At 37.1% G+C, this 5,000-nt stretch overlaps 1 protein-coding gene across 1 annotated transcript in view; it reads left to right on the top strand.

Annotated features, from left to right (window-relative positions):
* Positions 1–957: 957 nt before the first annotated feature.
* Positions 958–5,000, top strand: part of LOC139652319 (UTP--glucose-1-phosphate uridylyltransferase-like) — a 26,586-nt gene continuing 22,543 nt past the window's right edge. The window contains 1 exon segment of the mRNA XM_071529344.1: positions 958–1,072. The gene's annotated coding sequence lies outside the window, so the exon portion shown is untranslated.

Here is a 5,000-nt window from a genome sequence, read left to right as displayed (position 1 = left end):
ATGTAAATGTAGACTTTCATTTTGCTGCCTGTCTGAGCAGAGTTCGTGTCTGATACCGTATTATTTCGTTCTTATCTATTGTATATTTTTGTATCTTATACTCTATAGTGTTTATATTTTCTTATAGTTTTTGTCATTAATTAGGCATCCATTGGCTTTCTCCAAACGACATTTCATTGTACTCGTACAGTGACAATAACGGTATCTATTCTATTCTAATTATTATTATAGTAAGTATAGTATAATATAGTAAGCGCTCAAGACAGCGAATAACTTCAGTTGTATTCAAAAGTGAGTTTTACTTTCATGGCAGCAGAAATTTTTATAGGACTAAGAGTCACATGCATGTTTCAAATGGAGGAAATCACAATTTTGGGAATAAAACTCCAATTTAAACTTTTGAAAAAAAAAAAAATGAAATTGTAATAAAAATGAATGAAACTGGTTTTGCAAAAGGCTGGGGAAAATGGCTAATATATAAATAAAAAAAAAAAAGGCATAAATGGTAATGTTTAAATAGAATGTAGACCTGTTCCTCCCTACAGGCTCTGTTCACCTTTTATTGTATTTTCTTTCCTTTTCATTTGCTTTCTCTTTTTTTACCCTGTGTAAGTATACTCTAAAAAGAAAACAATAAGGATAAAGTTATATATAAAAAAAAAAAAAAGAATGAATGAAACTGGAGTAAAAATAGAAAATGATTCAGAACTTGTACATGTCTGGAAGTCCCGAGTGGGCGGGACAGTTTTTTTTTTCTGATTGACCGATGTCACCCACCAATCACCGCTCTCCCCACACCTGTCAGATCCAGAATGACGTCACGTCCGCTCCTGCTCGAGACCCTGGGAGTCGCTCGCTCGCTCGGCTGCAGACAGTCCGACCTGCCGGGAGTCTGACAGGAGAACAAACCTGACCCGGGACAAACCTGACCCGGGACATGAAACCACGGCGGTTTTAACCGGTTTCAGCTCATATTTTACGTCTCTAACGCCGTGTTCTCCAGACCTGAGCGGCGGTTTGTTGTCCTCGGATGAACTTCTGAGGCTGTCCGAGTACTTGACAGTGTATTAAGGTGGGTGGCTTGGCTGAGCAAGAGCTGTGGCTGTCAGCTGGTAGAAAAAAAAACAAAAAGAAAGTTTCTAAAATGTGTTTCTTGGAATATAATATGAACGAATATGAAAAACTGTCCGAGCTGCCTGCTAGCATGAAAGCTGCTTCAGCCCCGTCTGTCCAGTCAGCCTGCAGGCTGGGAGGGGCGCGCGCACGTGTGTGTGTGTGTGTGTGTGTGTGTGTGTGTGTGGTGGGTGGGTCCAGACAGTGTTGTGACTACCAAGTTCCCATACTGAAAAAGAAAATCCCCAAAAAATCACACATACTTAAAAATATGTTGAGATATATGTTTCAAAATAGAAGAAAATTTGGCCATTTGCGCGTGCAGATCAGGGGGCGTTCAAACGGTCTCGTGCCACAGACCCTAATTAATAATAATAATAATAAACTTTATTTGTATAGCACCTTTCATACAAGAAATGCAGCTCAAAGTGCTTTACAACAAAGAAATGGCATGCACCAAGTGCTTTAAAACTTGATAATAGTGAAAATAAGATAAAGATGAGAATAGAATACATAGATTGCATCTTCACATGAAAATAGACATAGAATTAGCATAAAAACAGGGATAGAATTAATGTAAAATAAGATGGAGAATAAAACCCACTTGATAATAATAGTAAAAAAAAGATAAAAATGAAGAATGCATAACATAAGATGGAAAATAAAAAAAGTTAAAAAAGTACATAGAATGCATAAATCAAGTAACAACAATACAGATACAACAAATCTGTATTGTTACAACAAACAAATAGACACAACAGGCCCCCATTTGTTTTTTCAATAATCAGATTTAGTCCCAGGAAGTATGATTTTAGTTTGATATACATTCTCTAATTGGGATCATTTCTATCGAATATAATTATACTGACATAAAAGTCTTCCTCATTTTGCTAGTGACCCCACTTCGGGACCCCTGAGGTCCCCGGACCACAGTTTGAGAACCACTGATGTAGATCAGTGATTCTCAACCTTTTTCATATCAAGGACCCTAATTTAATCCATAATATTAGAGCCACAGACCCCCACTTGATGAGATTTTGTCTCTTGGACCCAAATCTGAGGATATTTTTATTGTCAGATATGTAGGAAGAGTATTGGAGGAAGAGAGATAACAGTGAAACTATGATCAAAATAATAATTCTTCTACATTCTCTAATTGTGTTCACTTGTAAATGAAATAATGGTGAAGTCCACAACAATTCATCAATTTGTTGTGGGCCCCCTGTAACCCCCTCAAAGACCCCTGGTGGTCCCCGGACCCCACGTTGAGAACCACTGATGCAGATGACCTTCAGTGGCCCAAAATACACACTGGATTTCCTTTCAGATCAACAGTGTACAGGAAGAAAATGTGTTTCCACTCTCCAAAATGTATTTCAGATTAATGTCATCTACATGGACAAATACAGTTTTGGGCCAGTTTTTGTATATTTTAAAACAAATCTCTGAATCGATTCAGAAGTATATGTGACATAGAATTTTTTTAATTTTTTTTATTTATTTATTTATTTTTTCAGTATGGGAATTTACCCCACCCCCCCAGAGCTCCCACCAAACACACACACACACACACACACAAACCATGTCAACAACAGTACAGAGAAATACATTTTTATTTCCAGTGTCCAAAATATCTATTAACTGATAATAACTAATGTCACCTACATGATCAAACACATTTTTGTGCCAGTTTTTGTTTATTTTAAAACCTATTTCTAAACAGATACAGAAGTCAATTTAAAATAGATTTTTTTTGGTGTGTGGCTCAGGGGGTAAAAAACCAAAACAAACACTCTTTGAAGTGTCCAGGAGTGTGTGTGTGTGATGTGTGTGTCGGACCCAGGATGCGGGGGTGGGGTGTGGGTGGGGTGGGCAGTCACAGTAACACCCCCCCCCCCCTCTCACCTCTCTCCACCCACCACCCCCCGTCCCACTGTGGGTCATTGGCCTGTATCAGTCAGCTGGTCTTTACCAGGCTGCAGGTCTGAAGATGTCTTCTCCGCTCTGACTCTCCACTCTGCTTCGCTTTCGGGACCAAAATCTCACTTTTTCCCACCCGGACTGACTCTGACCCGCTGCTGATTCCCACCTGACCGCCTGTCGCCTCCTGTCCCGAGAAACTTATCATTTCCGAGTGTTTTTGTGTTTTACCACAGTCTTGTAAAATGTCTCTGACTGTAGCTGGTAAGTTTCCTTCTGTGTTGAAGTTGTTGGAGCCGACAGATTCCTTTATAATGGGACTCGTTTGTGATTTGAAGGTGTGGATGTTTTACAGCATGTTGAGTTATTTACAGTGGTGGAAGAAGTACTCAGATCTTTTACTTAAGTAAAAGTAGAAATACCACAGGATAAAAATACTCTGTTACAAGTAAAAGTCCTGCATTCAAAATGTTACTTAAGTAAAAGTACAAAAGTATTAGCATCAAAATGTACTTAAAGCAACAAAAGTAAAATTACTCATTATGCAGAATGGCCCATTTCAGAATAATACAGTATATATTATATTATTGAATTATAATTATTGATGCATTAATGTGTAAGCATCACTTTAATGTTGCAGCTGGAAAAGGTGGGGCTGATTTCCACTACTTTATATACTGCTGGGTAGCTTACAGTAATCTATAATAATACATCACAATTTATTAGTTGATTATATTTTGTATTAATAATCTGAATCTGCAAAGTAACCAGTAACTTAAGTTATCAAATAAAGGTAGTAGAGTAAAAAGTACAATATTTCCCTCTGAAATGTAGTGGAGGAGAAGTATAAAGTAGCATAAAATGGTAATACTCAAGTAAAGTACAGGTACCTCAAAATTGTACTCAAGTACAGTATTCGAGTAAATGTACTTAGTTACTTTCCACCTCTGGTTATTTATCCTCTCCCAAGTGTTAATAAGCCGTTTCTGCTTTGTGCCTCTCTCTGTCGTCTGTGTGGCGTTTTCAGCACATCTGTGTGTCTAGTTTAGGACAACACAGAGTTTTCTTACTTTTCAACACAGCATACTAACAAGTTTGCGTTATTACATGTTATTAATGTGTGTTATGTTGAAAAGTTACATCGGTTTTAAAAGAAAATCTAACTAGACACTCGGGTTTGGCTGTTCAAGGCCAATGCTGATATCTTTAGACTGAATTTGCCACATTTTGCAGCGACATTCAGCGGTTTTTACAATTTTCATGCAAAAAAAGAAAAGGATTCAGTGTTTCCCCCTAGTAGGGCTGCAACTAACTAAAATGTCAGAAAATGGTGAAAAATGTGGATCAGTGTTTCCCAAAGCCCAAGATGACGTCCTCAAATGTCTTGTTTTGTCCACAACCCAAAGATATTCAGTTTACTGTCATAGAGGAGGAAAGAAACCAGAAAATATTCACATTTAAGAAGCTGGAATCAGAGAATTTTGACTTATTTTTCTTAAAAAATTACTCAAACCGATTAATCAATTATCAAGATAGTTGGCGATTAATTTAATAGTTGACAACTAATCGATTAATCGTTGCAGCTCTACCCCCTAGAATTTAATTCTTATCAGGATGGAAAGTCTCTGAAGCAGCATTTAGACCATCATAGGGCCGATATTGGCCTTTTTTCTTTTTTTTTTTTTTAAATATCAGATAGCTGTCGGTATCATCCTCTAATATGATGCAGGTTCCTCCTGACCACAGATACAGAAAAACAGTCTGCAAACCCTGATATGACATTTGATTTTCTTTGCACATTTTATTTTTTCATTTAAGTGTATTCATTAATGTTTTTTTTTGTAAATTAATTCTTCATTTAAGAACTGCTTACCCTAAAAATATTAATTAGTCTGGGTTTCAATGTAGGGCTGGGCGATATGGTTGAAATCAATATCATGATAATCATAAGGATTTTTCTCGACATC

The sequence above is a fragment of the Centroberyx affinis genome, unplaced genomic scaffold, assembly GCF_046629955.1.
Source record: "Centroberyx affinis isolate AG114_WGS23_722 - 3 ecotype Tasmania unplaced genomic scaffold, CSIRO-AGI_Caff_v1 ptg001779l_1, whole genome shotgun sequence".
NCBI classification, from domain to species: Eukaryota; Metazoa; Chordata; class Actinopteri; order Beryciformes; family Berycidae; genus Centroberyx; species Centroberyx affinis.
This window is presented reverse-complemented; position numbering and strand designations above follow the sequence as displayed.